The following is a 24,439-nucleotide window of genomic DNA, read 5'->3' on the forward strand; positions in this document are numbered from 1 at the left end:
CGTTTAGAACAAAATCTGAAATAGGAGAATTAAAAGCTGAAGTATGTGTAAATTCAATTTTTAAATTCAGTCCTGTTTGTTGCACTCTACAACAATAATAATGAAACCAAAACTTAAATGTGAAATGCTTAATTGCCAAATAAATTTTCATGTACCAACTGACAAAGGAACTCTTCCATCACTTCTTCTCTTTAGAGGCTTCAGCTTTGCTGGTTCTTTGAACAGAAAATGAAAAAAATTCCCTCTCATCTCTCTGTAAAATTGTTCCACTGAGCTCAGAAGCTGTCTGAGGTAGGACTGTACAGTTCTGGTGTTGTCTTAAAGTTGTGAATTAAGCTAGAGACATGTTACTGATATAAGAACACTTGCATGCTGTACCAGCACGCAATTTTTTAACAGACAGTTACATTGGCGACTCCAAAGGTTATCAGCTTTTTTTCTTCTCCTTAGATATTGGAAAAAGGCTTCATATAGACCAAGTAAATTTATCTATAAAAACAATGTTGATCTAGAACAACTGCATCTGTAGAAGGAACTTATGTGTTGTAGCTATCTACCACAGTGCTATATTTGTGTTACAGATTTGTGCTAGAACAGCCCCTGAACACACACACCTCTTTTGATTTATAAGATATATTACTGTCACATAAATCAGTCAAAAGTATAAGGTATGTTTATTAAAAAAGCACTATGCTGTCACTTTGCATCCATCACTGTATGTAAGGGATGCTAAGAACAAAGGTTATTAGTTATAAACAACATTTGTCTTTTCAGATCATCTAGTTATGTAGCAATCTGGGATAATTCACTGCAAGAAAAAAAGCTACATAATGGTATGTATAATGGGAAAAGTTTTCTGTTTATTGGAGAAAAATCAAATTAGCAGCTTCAGAAATAGCCCTGAGTCAGACAGCTAGCTCTGTTATTATGTTACTCAGAAGCTAATGCATTATGAACAAGTGCCAAATATTTCTGTGTAATGCAGAAGAGATTAAATGGAAGCTTCTATTTTCGAGATCTGCTTTGTAGCGTATGTGTACTCGACAGAAAAACCTAGATAACTAGAATACAGATAGCCCTGCTAATTATGAAGGATTATGTAAATTCTATGATTCTGCATGAATGTTCATAATCTGAGCATTGCATTTATCTGAGGGATTAAGTGTACAAATCAACAGAAAAGTTTTGAAAGTGGGATCACAAAAAAACAATTAGAATTTATTTTTGAATGATAATGTGGGTGCATGGTTCAGCTATGTGGTTTTATTTAAAGTCACATTCCTAGCATGAGAAAGGGGCAAACTCCATGGCAGGACTCAACTGCATAAGCATATCAGATTTCAAATCTAGTCGAGTAACTTGCACAGTGCTTGCTTGTCAGAAAAGAGAAAAATTATGAGTTTGCATGCAGTTTTCAGCTAGTGCAGCATAGTTTTATGCTTTCTGTGTCACTTCTTTGCTGGAAAGGTCAGTGTGTAGGGTTGCAGAGCTGGGCATGGTAACAGCACTTCCTCCATTTCAGCAGCAGATCCAAAACTATTGTTCATAAAAAATGTCATTTCTAAGATAAAAGCCAAAACTGATTTCAAAGATCTTTGCATTCTAGATAAGTTCATATCTAGTTAGAATTACCCACATCATTGTCAGGCTGTCTGTTTAAAATGGTTCTTGTTCTTTTGAAATAGGATTTCCAGTGCACTTCTTAAATATTTCTGAATGTTTAGCACTTGCACAAGAAGCTAGGTTAATTTTCACAGAAATGGACTTTTAAAAAATATCTTCATCCGGTGCAAGTAGAGGCCGTTATCTTGGGGGATAAAAAGCTGCACTAAGGGTTTGCTCACCAAAACTGACCTACTCTTTTTTAATTCTGTGCTTAGGAAGCTGGGGCACAAAGACAACATGGGATTTGGTTCCAGTGTGGATTTACAGATTCTGAATACACCTGTGTTTTGTAGTAGTAGTTGATTTTTTAGTTTTCACTATGTGAAGATGTTGCTGAAATTACAGGTGATAGTTTAAGCTCTCCGGCATGTTTTGAAGTGCACAGTGAATGCTATGAAGAATTCACTTGACTTAGTGTTAGCATTTTCATTTCTTATGGCTCTGTCTGTAGAAGGGGATTTCAGTCCACAGCCACCTCTAATGAAAGTCAGCATGGATTGTTGTGGTCGCTGAAGGAAGCAGTAATTAAGGCTCTGGGAAAAGGAAGAGTACACTTCACAGCTGCCTGGCAGAGCAGCAAGTCTGTTAGCACATTGCTGGCTTGAAGAGAATGCTAAAGGCAATTACTGCTGCCTTATTAAAGGGATTAAAATCACCTTCTCTAACACTAAGAACCATTTCTATGCTGGCTCTGCAGACTTTCTGAAAGTACTTGAACAAGAAATCAGGTCTGGGCTTGGTTTTAAATACAGAGTTTTTGGTTTTGCTTTTTAGGAGTCCTACTTCCGTAGCAGTAACAAACAGTCTGCTCATTAGGTATTTGTTGCTAACTTACAAAATAAAAGTTAGAGTTAAGAAAACTTAAGAAAAGTTGTTATCCATTCACACAGTTCTTAATGGACTAAATCTTGAAAATCGGGGAAATTCAGTTTTGGTTTTGAAGGCAGCTTCAATTTAGCTTTTTAAACTTTGAAACTCAAACCAAAATGTTAAATGTTGAGATGATAGTAATTACATTATTGTTCTGTCATTTCTAAGTATTTTTATATTGAAATGTTTGTTCTGAATTTTTTTCTCCTGTTTCTCATTCAGCGTGCATTTACACTGTCCTGTTAAAGCAGTATTTGTTTGAGTAATCCAAAGTTCCTTTGAATGATGCACAAGAATTGCACAATTTAGGCCCCATGAAATTTTGTATAGGCCAGTATCAAGTTGAATTTGCATCTGAAATTCTTACCAGGTGGGTGGATAAAGGTAATATTTATTACCAGTCTGTTATGAGTAGGAAATATTCGCGCAATTGCTGTGTGTGAGATTCTGGTGTGCTTCTAGAATATTTGAGAATTTATCAATGAGAATCCTTCTGGGAGCTAAATAGTGCGTGGTCTGAGCAGAATATGCCTTTGAGTATCTCACGAACTAACTCTAATGCAATAAAAATGGTAGCAAACAAAAGAGGAGTACCCAAGGAAATTCTGAAGTAATAGAAATTAAAAATAAGGCTAGAGAACTCTTTTATTCCCATTTCAAGCATTTCACTTAGGCCAATGGACAAAGTTTAGGAGGATTTTTGTTTCCTCTCTGAATAAAGTTGTCACTGAGTTCATTTCACAAGCACTTCTTATAGTAAATGAGCTTTTCTTTCTGGTTATGAGGTTTCCTTTTATAAAAGGACATAATAAATGTGCATATTCTGAAATTAAGCTATTTCCTATAATCATCTCTATATTACATGTCTGAGATTCTGGAAGAAATTCTATTTCTTCCATCTTCCAGAAAGCCCCCATGCTTGTCTCAGCACATCCGTAAGAGGGTGTGCTGGTCGTCTTTAGACACTGATAATATGTGACATTTTATTGGCTTATTGGAATTCTCCAGGGAACTTCCAAATGTTTATATATTCCCTTAGCTGCCTAGTTATCTTAACACAATGACTGAGTTTTATTACTCCTGTCATTGAGGCAGCTACTGTGGTGTCTAGCCAAGAAGGACCATCTGGGATAACTTTACAGATAAGTTCCAGTGATTTGCTTAGACGCTTGTACTGACTTTAAAGCAACACTGTTTTAGACTGTGAAGTGTTTTGTAGAGGTATTTGCTATTGAATCTGTTGTTTTCTGTTTAACATGCTTTATTATTTCAATTTCAAACTGCTTATGACATTGATTCTCCCCTTGTGACAGCTCTGCTGTTACAAACAGGAAGTTTGTCTCTTGTGTGGTTCCTATTCACCAGCATCGTTCCTTAAGAGGACTGTACACGCAAAACATATTTGCTAGATGTTTCTGCTGTCATCAGTCTTGTGCTTGAATTGTTCATTATCATGTCTCTAACTCTTGTCTTATGTAACTGATGTGGCTGTTCAGATTGTTATTAAACAAAGTTCAGAACATCATACACAGCGGCAGTCACACTTAGTGAAATATGGATTTCTCCAGGGTAATGTTTAGCTACATAATGCCTCTGCTACATGAATTACATTTGCATAACTTTGTCTTCCAAGTTTTTTTCATTAACTTGGTGACACAGTAGTTAATAGATCAAACCACAGCTATGCTGAAGATGATATTTCAGTCTCTGAAATACTAAAGCAACAGCTGCAATCCCCTGGGATGATGTAGATCAGAAAGCTCTGGATAAAGTCTTTTTTTATGTAAGTGGTTCTAGCTCTAAAGCATGCTTCCATGGCAGATTAAAGCCAGGCACTGAATGACTTTAGGAACTTCTATAAAACCTTAATGGAGAATCCCTTCACACTATTAGAATTAGCAGATCCTGCACGCCACACTCATCACAGTCTGTACCAGTGGAGGTGGCCTGCTGTTGCTGTCACCACTGCTGAAAGGCACCACCCACCTCAGTGTGTTTACATCACTGTTTGGTCTCCATAAACATTCAACAAGTGGCAGTGTATGTCAGTGGGTTCTATTTTTTCTGTGTGGAGGAATTCAGTGATGCTCTTTTGTTTCATGTTCACTTCCACGTCATACATCAGTTTGTCAGACTGCCCCTCTGCTGCCATCTGTCACATAACAAAATGTAATGGAATGTTGGCAGGAAGGTTTAACCTCTACTGCCATCCCACCAATCTTTTCCTCTGACATTATGGGCCAACGTAATAAAATAGGAGGCATTACTTTTGGTGTTGCCCTTGTATATGCTCAAGTCTGCTATCTCTTTTCTGATAGCTTCTCTCCTTTCCTGGTTTCTGTGTGGTAATGAGAACACTGCTATGTGTGATCTAATGATCTAAGGTTAATGATCTAACCTTCAGATATTTGTCCTCAACAACTGCAGAGAAACATATTCTTCAAAAATGCCAAGCAAAATGAAAGAGCTCTAGCTAAAAGCAAACTTTCAGCTGCAAGCGTATTGGTGATTATCATCTAAGTAGGTGGCCACCAATTGTTCTTTTTTAAATGGTGCCATGACATTTCCCAAACATTTCACAGAAGTAAAATCCTGTTGCAGAAGGAGGATGTTGGGTATGACTGCAAATTTTCTAACATATGAGAAGAAAAAGAGAGGCTGCAGGGCAAAAGGAAGTTATCTTTTACTCTTTGCTTGTAAACTAAGTCAGCCTAGAGGGCAAATTTGTGCAGTGGCAGTCATCCATACTGTTTGAGCAAGAGCATGCCTCTGGGGCTGGGCAGGCATGCCCAAACTGCTGCAAAGGTGTAAGGGAGAGAGAGAGCACAGGGCATGGGTTGGAATAGGAGTTCTCCAGGGGAAATACAGGCTGGGCTATGCACTAGTTGTCCTGAGGGCCAGAGACCAGACTCTGGCTAATCTTACTTGTGTAGGTGAAACTAACAAGCCTCAAGGAGGGAGAAAAAATTATGGATAATCTAAAACAAAGAAATAAAAGGAAGCTGGGGAAAGGGAACATATGAATGCAGAAAATTTTTCAGATTCCTTTTCTTGATTCAGAGCAGTCAGAAAACTCAGGACTATCTAGGAATGGCATCCTCAAATTTTGCTTACTGTCTGTTTCTTGTAGATCAATTTAAAATATCTTGACTTCTTTGTGCTTTTTTTTCTTTAAGCACTATAGATTCTTGCTTATACTGAAAGACTAAATCAAAAGCTCTCTTGGGCTCTAAAAACTGCAGATAGCAAGAATTAATGAGTAGGATAAGATAAATGAGCCTAAAAAGATTAAGCTCTTTTTCCTACCAAAGCACCTGCATAAATATAGACAAATCCAGAATCAACAGAAGATATAAATGCTATACTGTGAGTCAGGAAAGAGATGGAATATAGACAATCAGTAAATACTTCAGCTACTTTTTGTCTTCCACGTAAATACGAGTGCAGTTAATATTAAGACAGAAGCTGTATGCTTTTTCTCTATTATTACATTTTCAGTTCTGAATAGCTACAGAGTCTTTTTTATCTGTGAAATCACAGGTATTTTTATGCTACAATCCTGTTGCTTGTACTCAAACTTCTATTCCATAGTGCTTACAGACTGTAAATACAGTTTTGCATTGTGACATGAAACTACCACAAAAATTTAGAAGTGATAGGATGGATCCCATGACTTATTTAAAAGGTATGGTGTATGAAGCTAGATTTAGTATTTGGGAAGGGGAGATGGGGAGAAATAGCTGCAATTGTAGAGTTGTTAATGTTTCTGATGACAACTTTGCCTAAAAGAACAAGCATAAAAGAACTAGGGGACCCCACAGAAACACAGTGGGAATCTGAGTGTATTAAACTATCATGCCAGGATTTTCAAAGGGTGAGAAGGGCCAGGAAGGAGTGAGCTGTAATCCAGGTGTTACTGATTTGTGTACTACAGCTATCCCTATAGTGCATGAGTACATTCCTGACACCTCATGAGCATCAAGAGTCTATCACAAAACTATAACATGTAGGCCCAAGTCTTTTTTCTCCACATAATGTAAATCCGAAATATTTGTGGTGGCAGCACTCAGTCTGTGTAGATGAGGGAAGAATCACAGAGTTGTGATCCGCTCTGTGACATGTCTTCTGTATGTCAATATAACAGTGGATTTCTTTCCATTAACATACATGGTGTCTTATTTCAGTAACTGATATGAAACTCAAGTAGAAGAGAAGATGCCATACATGTATCTGTGGGCAAGCAGGCTGTTATCCTAGAATGATACTGAAAGAAATTCTTGGAGTAAACCAGAAAGCAAGGCCAGAAAGACTTTCTTACACTGCTTTTGATTTTTAGTATAAGTAACTGTTGTTGAAAAGCAGATCAAGGAATTTGGATTCCATGTCTATTTCATGGAATATTAATTTGATACCTTCTCCTGCCTTTGACACCAGATAGATAGTGAAAGCCCTATTCAGACCCTGTGTTTATTTTGGCTTGGTCTTTGCATGTCTAGTGTATAAGTTCCACAACTGTTCCTCTCTGGATATGAGATGTAGCTGATGCATTTTTGTGTGCTCACTGTCTCTGTGACAAATACACTGAGATCTTTTAATATGTCCCAGTTATTTCCATTTCTTGTCTTATACTTCTCTAAAACAGGATTGTAAACTCTCCAATGTATCCGACACTGTTGATCATTCTTTGAACATAATAGTATTTCCTCACAGCATTTGTGTTTAAAGGTGCTCCAGAAAAGTCTACACCTTCCAGCTTCTGGCAATACAACATTTTATCAGACATGTAATGTAAACAGTTCCTAAGGTTGCAAAAATATTTTTTTTTTCACCCTCTCAGGTTTGAGTCAAAATTTTCTTCATGACACAGCCATGTTTTACTCTGATGTGGTGAATATTTTTGCTAAACCAGGAGCCCACAGCTCCTTGCTCCTTGCATTCTCCTTGCTTGGAAAATGGCTATAACACTTGAGACAGGGAAGAGTGAAAAGATTTGTCAGAGTCGCTTTAAAGGAGAGAAAAAACATCACATTCCTGGAGAGTCTTAGGTATGGAGTTTCCTTGACTAGCACTGGCATTTCAGGACAAGGCTTCTATGTGGGAGAGGAATGGGCATCTTTAATCTTCAAGGACATGAAGATGGCCTGTATTTGGACTAGGGGGGCAGGGCCAGGTGGCTAAATGCATTAATGAAAGAAAATGAAAAATGTATTTGAAGAACGTAAGAAATTCTCAAAATATATTTTAATAGTAAAATTAATTATAAATATACTTCCTGCATATTGCAAGTTCTTGGTATTAGTTCTTGGCAAATTAGGCCAAACTACTCAAGATGGGAGTAGAAAAGTGAAGAATCTCATGCTGCTTTGATGTATGTGTAAACATACTGAAAGTGTCTATTTGTTAGTTGACATGATAGCAAGTCCTCACAGGTCAACTTTGCACTGATTAACATGAAATCTAGAACTTAAATGTGTATGTATACAAGCTGCAGTACTTTCTTTTTAGCGAGAATTGTGTAATCTTCCAATATAAATCTATATATGAAATGTCTTTCCATGAAGTTCCTATTAAGTAATAGACTCTCCATGAATTCAATCTTCAAGAACTGAGACATTGCTGAATAGGAATGTACTGTTACTAGGACAAAATGGTGGGCTTGTGAAGTCAAGTTTTCTTGATGTAAATACAGCTTTTCTTTCATGTCTACATCTCGTTCTCAAAGATATCTGATTTGTGTTACGAAAATAAAACTACAAGTAACTTACGATTATAGACGGGGGGAAGAAAGAAACAAAATTAGAACCATATGCTCTGAACTAAGAAATTATTGCTTTCACAAATGGTTTGTTGTACAGCTTTTTCAGAATTATCTGAGATAAGTATTCTGTTGATGACAAGCTGGAATTAAATTAGGATAATATACCACGGATTATTAAAAATATGAAGTAAAATAAACGAAAGTATCTTTCTGGCTAAAGGCTAGTTGTCACCTCAAAGAATTTTTGGTTTAGGTTATTAAAGCATTCAATAATGATCAGCTGCCCTTGGGAGACATTTGTTAATATTTTATTCTATGTAAGCATCTGGATTCAATTCAGTCAAAGAACACTGAGAGTGAGAACTGACCTCTCTCCAATGCAGTGCAATAGGTGTCTGGAGGTTTGAATGCTTTGTTTGCATTACTTTTTTGAGATAAAATTTACCATTAATCCAACTAACTGAGATCCAGTAAGTGCCTTTTAATTCTAAGTACCTTATGAATAAATAGAAAACGAAATTCAAGTGCAGGATTCTGCTACAGTATAACAATAGTATTTGTAATAAAGGCTACAAAAACATTTTAGGAATCACTTTGAAAAAAAAGAACAGCAAAATAACTTATGATCCTGGCAAGTACAAGACTTCACTCTGAATTCATTTTTGTTCTTTGCCATTGATGTCATAGCGCAAATATGACAGACTGCTTTGCTAGCCTTTGGCAGGTAAGTTTATTTCCTTCAAGAGTTTGTGGATTCTGGCCTTTATGACCAAATCTGAGAAGTAGTGAGCTGCTCTCTTGACATGTTAAATGCTGCATGAAAATGCAATGCTGTCATATATCCATGAAGGAAATATCTCTCAATATATTTATTATTGTCCCTAAATGTTAGTAGTGATGACTGACATTGATATCATTGACTAATTAGAAAGCAAATGTAATTCTTTACTACCATAATGTAAGTTACAACCTCAAAGTAATTAGCCTTCTTGATTGAATTTAAGTTGCATGGTCAAGTTGTGTTCATTCTACAGTTAATAAACATAGTAGGAATCATTCTGGGGAGTAGGGAATAGCAGAGTTTTGTTTATATGTAGTTGAACATATGTAATAATATGAATGAATAATATTTTCTGCTTTTGAGCATGAATCAAACAGTGGTATAGGCATGGGGAAGTGTGACTGAAAAGCTGCCCAGCAGGGAAAGACCTGGAGGGGGTGCTGGTTGGTATTTGACTAAATGTGAGCTGATAGTGTGCTCAGGTGGCCAAGAAGGCCAAAGGCATTCTGACCAGTGTTAGAAATAGCATGGCCAGCAGGACTACGGGAGTGGTTGTCCACTTCTATGTGGCATTGGTGACAGAGAACCTTGAATGCTGTGTTCAGCTTTGAGCTCATCAGTACCAGAAGGATATTGATATTATGGAGACCTCTCTGATCTCTTTAACTGCTTGAAAAGCTGTGGCAGCAAGAATGTCACTCTTTTATTTAGGTGACAAGTGATAGAATGTGAGGAAACAGTCTCAAGTTGTACCAGGGAAGTTGAGCTTTCTTATTAGGAGGATCTTCTTCATGGGGAGGATGGTCAAACTTTGGAATGTGCTGTCCATGGAATCCCCGTTGCCAGAGGTATGTAAGATACAAGTGGATGTGGCACTGAGAGACATGGTTTAGAGATGGGGCTCAGTAGGTCAGGTTGATAGTTGGACTTCGTGATCTTCATGGTCTTTCTCAACCTAGACAGCTCTGTAATAAATTATTATACTCAATTTTCTCTCTTCATACACTTTTATAGTACTTTGTGTCAAAGTAATCTAAATCACTGTTTTTCTAAGTTTATAAAGTTTTGATATGCCAATGTGTTACAAGTTATAAGAATTAATTTTGTAACACAATGTAACATATTATTGTTGAAAATGCTACCCAAGTTTTAATTAAGTACTTAAATATTCATAAGGCATAGCATTAGTGAGATTTTTTTTTTTTTAGGATTTGTCACATTTTATTTACAAAAATAATCTGTCCAGATTTTAGTATAAAATTACTTTTACTTTTTGAATGTCCCTCTGAAATTTTCCTTGGCTTGGTAGAAAACATAGCCATCAAAGGCCAGTGGAAAAGTTATTTTTGGCTTCTTTCCCAGATTGTAGTAGGTAGAAGTCAATGTGACATTGGTATCCAAATAGCTGTAGGGGGATGTGGGCGCATACATGGACTATATAAACCATAATAAATTACTTGTTTCAAACACAGTTGATCCTTTTTCTTGGCATGTAAGTGATTGAGATTGTGCTGTATTTACTTTGTCTCTTCCTAAATGTTATATTGAAAAGGAACAGATTCTTCCCTGCCCATTTCCTCCTATGACTACTTTGAATTCGCTTTAGTATTTTTGTTTCTAGGCCTCTTTCAGGTTATTCAGAGGTATAATGGATTAAGTTTCCAAAATGGTGTGGTGAGCTGGGTAAGATCAGAGGTCCACCTTAACTGTGTTGTCTTAAGAAGCTGGATACCTATGTGTATTTCTTATTTAGATTTAAAAAGAACAAAACTTAAAAAATAAAAATAAAAATAAAAAAAATACAAGGCAGAATAGTTTGAAACAGCATATCCTTCCTCTATCAGTAGCTCTTAAAACATACAAATACATAATTTTCATGCTTTCATTTTGTTTGCTTTTACTAGTTTGGTAAATATCGTTTGTCAGTTTCTACACTGGTCTTCAATGTAATAAGCATAATATTGTCACTCTTGGCAATACTTGAGAGGAAAAAGTTTCTTTCGAAACTTTTAGTTTAAGTAGTGAAACTAGTAGTTTCTTTTAAAGTTTTACGCATAGATTTTGTTCTTGAATTGCAGACTATTTTTTTTTCTCAAGAGTATCGAAGTGCTTCAGATAAAATCACATTAATTTTCCTGTAATTCTTTTCAATGACCTTCAACAATTATATTGATTATTATCCGTCAGGGAAGTTAGTGGCCTGCCTAGTAATTTTAAACATCTTTGTTCTGAAAAATTAAGGTTAGAAAATTGACTGGAAACAGCAACTACCAACTCCAGCCTGATAATGAGTGAAATTCAAATATGGCAGATTGGCAACAAGACATAAAAAAAAAAAAAAAAAATAAAAAATAAAAAAAATAAAAAAAATAAAAAATTAAGATGGCTGATTAACATTCTTGAACCACTACAGAGAAGTGGAAGTGACAGTTCTTCTGAATATTTTCTGAAGTATAAAAAGGAGACTAAGTAGATGCATTCTTTGTGGTAATTTCCAGCTACAGTCTTGCTTGCCTGTATTTTGTAAAGGTACTGAAATTCATTTGTTCAGGGATTGCCCTTGTTATGCAAGTGTTTGTTATGGAAAGACAACACTTCTGTTTATGCTGATGTGACTTTCAACAAAGGTCAGTTGCTTCCATGCAAACTGTACCGTTTTATGCAAGAAGTTTGCAGCAGATCTAATTCCTTTGTCACTATTAACTAGTTGCCTTAGATACCTGCCAGGGGCTGGAAATTTTCACTAACTGGGGTTAGACTGAGGTTTGTATAACTATACTACATAAATACAAAGGAAGATGTTGCCTACACACAAGCTGTGAGCTAGCTAGATTAATTCTCACTTCCTTCTCACTACTCAAGCCGCTGTCATTTTCACTTCTCATGGAACTTCCTGACTCCAGCGCTCCTTTTTTGACACTGAAAAAACTGCATTTAGCACATGCTGTCTGAATATCTCAGTTTCTAATTTTAAGTATATTTTTCACTACTTTCTTTGTCTGTTTCTTGCAGTAGTTTAAAATGAATGAGGTCAAATATTTTGTGCCTGCAATGCAGGCTAATGTTTCTGAAATTAAATATCTGATGAATCTAGTCATCCATTTTATATGGGAATTAAGGATTTTGAGTCCCTTTTTTTGCCTCCAGGTGTCCCTTGGCCTAAAAAAAGTGTATGGAAGGTATGTTGTTGACTGAGAATGAATTCAAGCAGGGTCCTGATTTATTTATTGTACATGACCTGATTCTCCTTTAGAGCCATGGATTTCTTTGAGTGCTTCAGAAGCCATTTGGAGAAAACATGAGGCAATCTGCCAGTACTAGACAGATACAGGTGCACTATTGTAGGATTATAGGCAGTATTTTCTTAGAAAGAAGCAGTATTTGCTCCATCACTGTAGCCTACGTGAGTCTGTTGCCCTACCTCTGCTGTTTGCACAGTCCTCGCTGGAGCTGTGCTTTGTGAGGTACAGTTGTGAGCAAGAGAACATGTTTTGTTTAGCTTTTGTCAACACTAATCAAGAGAAGGCTTATGTTTGCATAATCTTTTATTCTGAAGCACAGAATTACTGATTGTTGTTTTATGTGTTTGTGAGGTGACATAATCCCTGTACCGTTTTTCTGTATATGAATAGAATGTTAAAATAGAAACATTAAAAGTGAGATAAGGTATCACTTAAAAATCTTTACAAGATGCCTCTATTTACAGGCTTAAACTTAGAAACCTGTGATCATTTTTTAAAAAAAAAAAAAAAAAAAAAAAGTTGCTTTTCATCTGCTTTCCCTCTGGCTCCCAGGAGTCAGTCTCAATGTAGCAGGCACTGCATTGCTATTTCCTTTTTTAAATCTAGGGCAGCAAAACTTTGACACATTTCAAAGTCCTGATGTCCTCGTTAATATTTCTTTTTATTGTGAGAGATGGTAAGGCTTACGCAGCAAGCGTCCTAGTTTCCAGTTCCTAATTCCAGCAGAAAAATTTCAGAGAGCAGAAGTTTGACAGCTTCTTGCATGGTTAAATATTAAATAATGTATATTGTAGTGTGTAAAATCTTTGTGCAAAATTGAGGACATAAAATGCAGAAATAAGACATTTGTAAAAATAAATAAAAATAACAAAGTCTACTGTTACTTGCAGGTAAACTTGAAAGCTTTCACAGCCATTTAATTGAGGTATATCTGAGTGGTACATGAGTGATAGAAACCTTTTAATGACTTCAGTATGAGAGAGGCATTGATGTACTGGATTAACTCAGCAAAAGGCCAAAAAGATGGCCAGGGACGCTGAAGTACATGGTAAATGAAGGGAGATCAAGAACTGGGTTTGCTGAACCTGAAGAAAAGAAGATAAGGGGGAAGCCTTATTGTTCTCCAAACTGTTTTTAAAGGACAGATTCATACCAGCAGTACACAGTGACGGGATGAAAAACAATGAATGGAACTCAGGAAACTTTGGTAGATATGAAGAAAAATAATTTCATTGTGAGATTGATTAGACACTAGAACAGATGCCTAGAGAAGTCATGGTATCTTTGTCCTCAGTGAACTGCAAGGACAAAAGCCCTGTTCCACTAGATCTACTTGGATCTGCTTTGAGCAGGGTGTTGGACCTGAACTGTTCTCTTTTGCTATGTCTGAGCAAAGCTGCTGCAATTGGTGCTGCTTTTGCCATAAGAAAAAGACAGTATTTTTATCATTGAAAAGCTGTGTTGTTCTTATAATTACTCCTAAAAACGGGAGATACCAGATGCACCAACTATGGAACACACTTCCTTGTCTTTTCTTCTCTATATTCGCGAAGCATTAATAGGAATTGGACAAACACAGGAAAAATCAAATGGTTGGCTAACATCATAATGCACGGGCAAAGGGTCAGACCTGGCCAACACTGCATGTGAAAAGACTTCTGGAGAATCGGCAAATCATACAGTAATATTTCTATTGGAAACAAAGTATAAAATGTTTGAATGTTCCTGGATGATCATTCAGGGGGGAAAAAAGAAGACACAGCTGTCCTGTGTTTAAAAGTGCTGGAAAAATGAATAGGGATGTTAAGTATCCATGCTACATTCAAGGAGAAGAATTCTCCACTCAAAAATACTTCTGACAATTAGGTTTGGGTAACACCTTTAAATAGGAACTAAGTAGTTGGGAGGCTAAATGTTGCTGTTTTAAAATGTAGTTAGTATGGTGGTGGAAACAGGAAAAATATGTCAGAAAGTAACAGGTATTCAGAAGATCTATTTCTAAAGATCATAATAGCATTAAAAATGAGCAAGCAAGAAACAGAATGACACTTTCCACAGTCATAGTATTTATATAGTATGCTGCAATTTCTCCATTTCTAAGGCTAATATCTGTCAGAGAAGTAGCAGGGAGGAAAAACAGAAACTGATCTACTCAGGCATTCTTAGGGGTTTTTTTGCTTTTCTGCAGTATGCTTTCAAAATAGAGATGAAAATGTTACTGAGTTCCACAAACCAAATGCAACCCCACGTAATCCAACTAAATCAGCAGTATTGCATCTTGGTGAATTCATCCCTGCAATTCAGAGTACATAACATTGGGTTCAAGGTGCTCATGTATCAGGGCAATAGATATGTCACCCTTGGAAGACACTGGCATGTCAGCTAGCTTGCTTCAGGGTCACAAGTTGACACGGGGAACTATTTGGAAGGCTTTCCTTTGGGAAACTCCCTCCTGAGTAGGGCAGTTCAAGAGGAAATATTAATAAATGCATATGCTAGGAAAAGCATGGCATATTCTGCTGTTCTCCAAATGAGAAATACAGGCAAGTCCATCAAACTAAACAAAACACGTTTGGGGGAACTTCACTTAAGTTTTTATTTCTACATATTCTGGAATAAAAATTCTAGATACCTTGTCAAAATCATGAGTACATACGTTTAAGAAATGTATTCTATTACACCAGCTAATAACGGTATGTTATGTTACTCTATCTGGAGTTAGAATCTATTTATATTAGCATCTTTTTTAATTTTTCTTTTAAACTTTAATGATATTCCTTGGAACGTATACCAGTGAAAGAGTTTGCAACTCAAAATCATTAAGATGCTAACAGTAAAATGTATATGTACTGTGGGATCAGACTAGACAGTAAGGGGGTGGACAGAGTTTTTGGTGAGACTTGGGGGAGAGTCAAAATTAAAACAGAGTGCAGCATGGGCAATGGGGCCACAGCCCCAGGGCTTATTCTGGTGCTCTGAGCATCACTTTTATTGCGTGATGGATGTTGCTCTCAAAAGCAAAGTGGATGACAAAAGTAGGTAAGTTCCCTTATCTTTCAACCAGTTCATTTCTTAGAACCAATCAAGCCAATCACAGCGACTTCTGTTATGTAGCAGAGAGAGGTTACACATAACCTGGAATTGCAACTTCCTGCACAAGCTTCACGCCTGTGCACCTACGTAATGTTGCTATCTGTGTCAATGGGCTTTGACACACCCATGCTCTGCATAGTGACCTTTTTCACAAGCTGACTGTAAAGAAATTAAAATAGACTGTGTGTGCAGTTCTTCTGGCCTCTTAGATGGGTCAAGAGAAGTTTACAGGTTGCCATGTATAAAGTTCAGTTTCTGCAAAGAGGAGCATAGTGCCAATAGGGAAAGAATGGTGGAAAACATTTAGCAGCAGTTAATTCTAGTTAACTCTAAACATTTAGAGTGCAGTCAATGCATGCATTTCAGAATAAATTAAAGGTGTTCTCACAGTACTTGAAGGTCCACTTAAGACTTCCTAGAATACCTGAAAGATAAATCTAAGTAAATCCAAGGCCTTCGGGTGTCTCTGCAATGGGCTGCAGGTGCACAGTGTGTGAAACATGTCAGGTATTTTCATAGATTGTATTATTTCTATTCTGTATGTATCACATCATACAGGTGTCTGCAGTTGTATGAACTGAGTATATTGAGTGTGTTTTCTGAAGAAGCATGTTATGATTTTATGCTGATGCATTCATTTAAGTGCTGATGTGTTTATAGGGTTTTCTTTTGTGGTGGTGTGGGGTTTTTTGTATTGGAAATATACCTAATAAAACCACAAATATAGTAAGTGCAGAAGTAGAGATATATTAATTACAGAATATAAGCATGATCACTGTGTGAATAGACTAATGACAGTGAGGAGGATGAATATTGTAACAAATCAACACTGAGCTAAAAATAAGATAGTAACAAATGAGGTAACATTAAAAAAAAAATCCTCATCTTGATTGATACTGACTCCACATTCCTTTTTGTTTCTTGATGCTTAAATGCTGACTTACGTTTGAAGACTTGCATCGTGTCTGTTGTGCAGGGGAGAAATTTGATAGGATGACAGACACGTTCTTTGTAACATCACTGTGCTGTTACCCAAGAAATTACTAATTTGTATTGTGAGCTGTTCTCCTTGTAGGGGATGTAAGTGCTGTGTAGCCAGATATGTTAAACTGGAGAGCACTATTCTATAGAGTGGGAAGTGATTACATTTATCATAACCTCGTATTCTTGTGTGAGCCACGTGAAAACATTCCCTCTATCTCTCATGATTAATTTACAGATGTGCAGTATATTTTACCCCTCTAGTAATGAAATTATTTCAGCTCTTGCTGTGGGTGAAATTAAATTACGGTCTCTGGAAAGGAGACCACGTTCAGGTTATATGAAGTCCAAAATCTTGTTATTTCATCACTTGTGAGTTCTTCAGTTGTGTTTTTAAAAAGAATATTGTTTTCCTTTTTTGAATTATGCTTTGCAAAAGGGGTTCAGAGGCTACCATTGTTCTCCATTTCTTAAATGATGAAACTAATACATATTTGCAACAATATGAACTGAAGCCTTATCGTATAGAGGAGCATATATTGTCCTCCGTACAGCGTCTCAATTAAGCTTAGAAGATTCTTTCTCACTATGCGGACTCTTGCTCTTTTCCAAACAGGAAGTTACCAGCAAAACCTCTATAAAAAGATTAGTAAGGTAAAAATCAGGATGTGAAAACAATTTCAATTTCCTGCCGCATCTATCCAGTTGTGTCAAGTGATCCTTACTATTTCTTCACAAGTTCTTTGTTTCTCTTTTATCTAGTTAGCTTTTTCAGTAGAACAGAAGACAAGAGAAGGAAAATATGATGGATTATGCAGTAACTAAGGAAGTTAATTCATAGCCACTTAAATGTGTGGCTTTAAGAGCTGTTATTGCACTTCTTATCCTTTATTTAGTTCCTACAGAGAATTAAAGGTATGTGCGTAGTTAATAAATTAAATTACAGGTAGCAATCTCTTTCCAGCTGAGAGATTCAATGACTTGAGCAATTAGTCTGCTCGTTAGGCTCAAATCGTTAAAGCCACAGAGATTCTAACACAGTGCTTGTTAGAAATTCTGAAACTGTGAGATTTCAAGCAATTCTTTTGCCTCTGTTTCAGTAAAGGAATGTAATAAACTAGAGCTTTTCCTGAGAATTATCAGCAAGTACATGGGGAGCTTCTTGAAGACTTGCTACTTGACCAAATACATTTGTATTGATGGAGGTCAGATGGGATTAATATCTAAAACTACTGACGATAACAGTTGAGGGAGAGTGGGGGGAACAACAAAACAACCAACAAAAAAACTTACTGCTTTCAGCTCTTCTGACCAACTATTGAAGCCTATGGGAGATTGTCTATGAATTGTAGCTCAGAACGTTAGCGTATACGTACAGAACAACTGTGATAGCAGTTTCCACTCTGCAGAACTGGAGGTTGAATGCAGAGCTTTTTGTTTACCACTGCACAATCATCAAAGGGACAGAAAGACCTGCAGTTCTTAAAAGCAATGTATGAGTTTGCCCAGGAGATCTATTGGCTACAGCTCAGCTATTCATGCGTGACCCTCAAATATTTCTGTGTGTCTGCTATTGAGATAGTAAAGGACTGTGTTCCCATAGCACAAATGGGATACAAATATTTTCTGCTACACCCAACCCTAATACTGTAGGATTCCCAAGGTATTTTATAAGCAGGTATCAGTCCTGTGTAAGTTAAATGTAACTGTTCATGCAGATGCATAAGAATACAAAAATCTACTTCTTTAGAAGATGAAATTCAGCCTAGAATTTCAGTAAGCAGAGAAGACCTAATGCTGAGATGCAACCAGAGAAATAGCCTTGACCTTTTTACAGACCAGAGAGATCTTCTGGATAAAATGGATCTCTCCTAATGAAGGTCTTATGCACACTAAGCATGAAAATTACTCTATATAGCCAGCAGAGGAATACAGTGAAAGGCAGGAGCTTCTCTACTGTGTCTTGGGACATGAAATAGCAAAAAGAAAATGGTAGAAGACTTGTCCTAGTATAAAACAGTGGAGAAAAATCAACAAGGCTTCTCTGAGAAGTAATATTACATGACTGATGTGGGCATCTCATGAAAAATGGAGTGTGTATAAATGAATCTGTGTTTAAGCCAGTGGTGATGCCAGGGGATTCTTCTGTTCTAACTAGTAGTGAATGCAAAATGCTTTCCAAAACCACGTTGTGAGGGCTGACTGTCAAAACTATAGCTCACTTCTTCTTAACAATTATACTATGTCAGCCGGGGAAAAAAAAAGTATTTTTAACATCATGTGTTCCTCACAGTAAACAAACCTATTTATTCTGGTACTGGTACTCTGCTGTCTGTCTTGATTAAAAAGCTGTTTGTTTGTTCTCCTAGACAGTGACTTTGGAAATACCTTCCATTTCTGAGATGGTACAGTTTTACATATTGCATCAAATTAGCCATCCTTCTGCTTAAAGGAAAGGCAGTGAATGGGTTTAATGGTACCTCTGGTACTGAATGATTAAATCCTATTTTTCTGTTGTGATTTTTATGCTTCAAAATAGGTTTTGCACATCTGTAAAAACTGTTTTCCTTCAAATTCCAGTAAACATTTTTCCCCACACCTACAAAGCAGGACAAATATCAGGATGGCAGTATACTGTAAGTACTTCCTATATTGCTAGCTCTTATTGTCTTGCCAATTTCTTTCGGCTGTTTCCCTTTCTTTCTCCCATCTTATATAATAAGCTCTGTGGGGCAGGAAATCTCCTTGCAATTTTATGTTCATTCATAAACTAACATACTGAAACCCTGACATACGAATATGAATTACAGGCATGGGTATATTTAATAAAATAATTACCTGTGCAACTTAGCCTGATGTGAAACAGGTCTTGATGCTATAAAGGCAATGTAAAGGGACCTGTGATCAAATAAGATTAGGAAAGTATGAGCAAGATCTCTGAAAATCTAATTGGCATGTTTTGCCTAATACACTTTAGCATCTTGTAGTCTGAAGAGGTGCTCTGTTGCCATTTGTCGAAGTCAAAGATTTAAATTTGGTCTTATATCACAGAAATTGAGCCACCTGCATCTGAGCTGTGTATCTGCGCCTTGGTCATGGGATTGCTTATAGGCAACTTTGCTGCTTTTCCCTGTGTTCTCTCAGATGTGACATCAAAAGGGTAAGTAGTCCAGAAGCATTGTAGTGTCATGGCTGTTCAGTTGGGACACTCTTTCAATTATAGTCGTGAGGAGTGGGTCTTTCCAAGTCCCATTGTGGGTACTGTAAGGCAGAGGAACAAATGTAGCAGTGGTCTTTTTATGCACACACAAATTGTACTTGGGAAGTGCAACAGTAATTTCACACTTCCCCAGGATACATGGAATCTGTCCCTGGGGACAGAGACACAAAATTCTTGCTAACTTTCTGAATTCAGAATATTCTAGAATATGGAAGATAGGTACTATATGTACAAAGGGGATGTACTGGAAAGGGTATTCCCAGTTTAGTTCTGCCTAAGCAAATCTTCATGGATTACTAACAAAGTACAATGCCTACATTACTCAGAATTTGTCATAGTTAACACAATCCTTTTCATGTAGGAAATAACATCTGTCCAATCTCCAAAAGAAGGACATTTAACCAGTAACTTGTCTGTATGGGTAATAGTGCATAGTTACAGTGCTTGGCCTGAGTTAATTTCTTTGGGAACACACATATGAAAAAAGAAAAAGCATATGGCAACTGATCTGGAAGACAAAGAAATAGACAGTTCAGAGGGTTTCTGACTCAAGTTAGCTGTATGGTGTTTTTTGTTGTTTTTTTTTTTGTTTGTTTTTTTTTTAATACTTAAGCCACATGACAGTGCATTTCAGAGTCACTGCAACTGCAATTCAAAACTCAAAGTAAGAATGGATTAGAAAAGTTCTTAACTCATGCCAAGAATTTTAGGAGTGAGATTCACTTTTTGCTTGTTTTTTCCTCCTCCATCAGCATGAGAGATTGCATTTTATAACATCTGTGCTTAATTTGTATTGAAGAACTCTGTAGAAACTTATCTCCATTCTAAGTTATGAGAAAATTATCATCTTCTCTGGGGTAAGGAGGTTTTGGATATAGTATCTAAAAGACTGTTACAGGTTTGACATGTGCAAGCTTAGGCTTCTTAGACAATGCATTTAGCACTACCAACAAAAGCAGGTTTCCACCTCTGCCACGCAGTTTCTCATAGTGCTGGTAGCCAGGTTGAACTGAATGAGCCACATTGAAAAAAAATTTGCATGGTGAAAGGACTGTGTTATGGCTTCACTAAACACCAGGTTGTAACAAAGATACAAAATCAGAAAGCTGCAAATATGAATGAAATTTGAAAGTTTTGAGGATTTATTATAAACACGTACACGCTTTAGAAGGCCTCTGGCACTAAAAAGCCCCAATGCCTATCCTCTAACTAAATTAAATTCATTTCCATTAGAATTCAGCAGATGCAGCAGCCCTGTTTTCATTCCCAGGGGGTACTTTCTCCTTGGTAGCAATGCCAGATACCCTTTTGCTTTTTTAATGTCTAACTGTTAGGCAGCAATCCAGAAGGCGACAATAATATTGAAAGGAGAGGCTCACTGTAAATAGCAGTTAAAAAAGAGGAAAAGGTTCAAGCGATCATTGGTTAAAGCAGTTTCTTAATAGTCTTCCTAGCTAAGAAAAAAAAGCAAGATCTGCCATCCTGAAAAACACAGTGCACAATTATCAAAGTTGAGCCTGATGGAGCAGACATTGCAAAAGGATACAAAATAGTCAAAATTGAATTGGAAATGAGGAGAGGTAGCAGATGTAGTAGTTGAAATCAAGTTATTTCCTGTATCCATGAGTACAGTAAAATATTTCTTCTCAGTAAACAAAAAATTACTTTGGATGCAGCGCTATAGAAACTCTGCAGTCACTGATGAGAGTTTTGACAAGGTTAATTAGTTGGATTTTCCATATGAATAACAATTCCTTTCTAAAACTCAGTTTTCCTGCTGCTTTGATTAGTTACCAGGACAGGTCACCTCCTAGGGCTTCCCACCTTAGTTACAGGGGTTGTTTATTGGAAGCTCGCAGATGAAATGTATTGGTTGTGGAAATTGTCTACCGTTTTAGGTTTAAAGAGACAGACATGTTTGATGAAACTACTGCAGTCCATTTCTTCAGAATTGGTCCCCAAATAGAGTGCTCTGGGGTCATACAGGGGGTTGAATTGTTCTATTGCTATGGCAGTAGCTTTCCCTAGCACACATTCAAAATTCCTAGATATGTAGGATGGCCAACAGCAACAACAGCTCTGCAGCAAGGAATACCCCTGTTGTGGAGTTCATGATCTCCTGAGGGATTTTGTCCATTAGCACCCTCCTCAGACTTCCTTTTTTGAGGAAGAATGGGTTGCAGTGGAGAGAGGCCTGCAACAGTCTCAGCTTGACATGATACACTTTCAACTGCGTATTATTTAAAAAACAAGATGGTGACATGGTAGGCTTTCCTAATGCTGCACGTAAGGCTGTGCAGGCATACAATATTTTATAATGTCTTGAAGTGCTTCCCTGGGGTGTGCCTCTTGGAATTCAGTCCTAGCTTGCAGAGTCTATGTGGCAATGGATGCACTGTGCAATGCTTCTCTTTATCCCCACAGGGCTAGCAGGGTAGGATTTGTTCCAGAATTATTACAAAGGATGTGTATTTCACTGTGTTCAAATATGGCACTTATTTTCTTTCATTTCAAGAGAAATAAAGTTCTAAGCAGTATCACAACTGAATATAGGCAAAGCTAGCACAAGATTTCTGTTTAACATCTTATTGAAAGTTGTTACCGTGTCACCCAAAAATACTTTGGAAGATGATATCTTTATGCAGCTGACAAGCTATAAATTCTCTCAGGCAGCTCTGTGAATGTATGATCTTCCCATGAGCTTTTCATTTTAAGCAAATGCATAGAATAATCAAAACAAGTTAGGATGTATTTTTAGCTACCTAGGAGTTGATACATAACTGGGCTTACTTTTCTATGTGTGCTTAATCTTCAATGAATGAAGACTAATCACTAAGAAAAATTTATTTCACTCTAATCAGGGATGTCCTCTCCACATAACAAGAAAAAAAAAAAAAGGAAAATAGTAAACATAAATGAGTACAGAAAATTAAAATGACAATATTTATGTTCAGTATGTTCAGTGTCAGCATACCTATTTTTGCCACTTATATTCTTTGAATTATTCTGTTGCAAACCAGACTGGGTTGGTTGTTTTTTGTTTATTTTTTTTTTATGTGCTTGTTTGATTTTGATTCTTTTTTTTTTTTTTTTTTTTTTTTAATTTCTTTTGAGACCATGGATAACACCACTTTAGTAAGCTCAGTGAGTAAAATGAAGGCTGCAACTCAAAAGCCTCCCCTGTGTGGTACTGGCAGAATGGGAAGAGCTGAAGCAAGAGGTGCTATGATGGTAAATGATATCACAGTAGCAAGAAAAATCACATATAAAATCAGTGTAAAATAGGCACACACATCGAAGTACATTATAATGCCTCAAGCTTTATCTGTACTCAGGTGTGAAAAACAGAATATTGTCTCTTGTAATTTTCCCTCTTCTCTGGTAAATCAGAAGTGTCAGGGATAAAGCCCATAATCAGATTTTGTTGTGGCCAACAGCCTCTTTGGTGAGCCTCCCCAGTTTTATAACCCTCATTATGCCCTGTGGTGTCTGCTCAGACCAAAGTCCCAGCAAAATGAAAAGGAATGTTGCATGACAAAGAATACCTCATACTCAATATCCTGACTTTGTGCTGCTTCCAGAACCTGATGTAAGGTGTTATATTTAGCCAGTGCATGACTTGCTGATGCATTTCTGGTGACGTGACATTCTTGAGAACGATAATGACTCTAAATACATTTTAAAAATGAACAGGAATGGGAATAAAGCAGACTGTTACCGTAATATATGTTCTTGAAGCATTTGTGCCTTGATGACCATCCCAAGTATGCTGAAGAAATGTTATGGAGAAAAACCAACCCTCCCTAATCTCCCTTCATTTAAAGCTGAATGCAAACCTTGCTTCTTTGTCCAAGACTGCCCACAGTAGTGCTCTCATTCGGACTGATTCATGCAGAAAATGAAAAACAGGAGACTTTTTGTCCCTGTTTGTATGGTTAAAGGAAGATGGGGAGGGAGAGGTAGGGGGAAAGGGTGGAAGTATGACCATTTTCTTTGTAGGTGTTTTCATAACACTGTTATTCTGACAAATGTTTGTGACTGTGCTCAGTCATGGGCCTGAGTACAGTCAATAAGTAAGAGCTGAACAGCAACAATGAAACATTCATGCATACTGTGAGAGCTAGAACAGTAGGAGGTGGTAAACGTGGCAGGATCTGAGCAAGGTGTTAATCATGTGCCTCGGGAGATTTGTCCAAGTGCAGAAATGGGGATTGTGTTTTCTTATCAGAAAACTTGAAGAGCAGCCATGAGTTTCTGTCAGACTTATTTTACAAAAGCAGAAGAATTTGTAAGCAAGGAAAGTGATGCCACTCTCCTCTTTTCCTCCAGTGTGTTTAAGGAAATCATTTCTTGAATAAATAAGCTTATGCCAAAGATGCACCTATGTCCTACATGAGTCACCTCCTGATAGAAATATTGCAGGACGGCTCTAAATGTTGGCTGTTCGCCTGAACGACAAATAACAATGTAATGCAAAATTTACATGGGAACTACCTGTAATGAAGCTTGGCACAGGACTGAGTACCTCCTGCAAAACTTATGTGTGCTAGCTAAAAATGTTCACATATACCATTCGTTCTGCTGAGTTTGGATCAGAACATTTTATATCACATTTAAGGTCTAGCCAATACTTGATTATCTGTGTATGTTGTGTCAAACTGATCCAGATCTAGTAATAGTCCCTGACATATGCAGATTTGTCTTAAAATCATTTTTTAGTAGATGACTTATTTTGTGTATTGTTTCTAATAGCATACCTACTATTGCATAGTAGGTATTATTGCATAGTAGGTATTATTGCATAGTAGGTATTATTGCATAGTAGGTAT

General features: G+C 36.9%; 1 long non-coding RNA gene across 8 annotated transcripts in view; it reads right to left on the reverse strand.

The window, feature by feature from the left end:
- Positions 1-24,439, reverse strand: part of LOC122161770 — a 62,756-nt gene that overhangs the window by 33,445 nt on the left and 4,872 nt on the right. Inside the window, exon 4 of one of the 8 annotated variants that reach the window (XR_006169292.1) lies at positions 19,229-19,288. The exons of the other annotated variants lie outside the window; for them this stretch is intronic. This is a non-coding gene — a long non-coding RNA (uncharacterized LOC122161770). The remainder of the gene's footprint in view (positions 1-19,228; positions 19,289-24,439) is intronic. 8 annotated transcript variants of the gene reach the window in all.

This window comes from Centrocercus urophasianus, unplaced genomic scaffold (genome assembly GCF_019232065.1).
Source record: "Centrocercus urophasianus isolate 14NV4802_14NV808 unplaced genomic scaffold, USGS_Curo_1.0 seq_2, whole genome shotgun sequence".
Classification (NCBI taxonomy): Eukaryota; Metazoa; Chordata; class Aves; order Galliformes; family Phasianidae; genus Centrocercus; species Centrocercus urophasianus.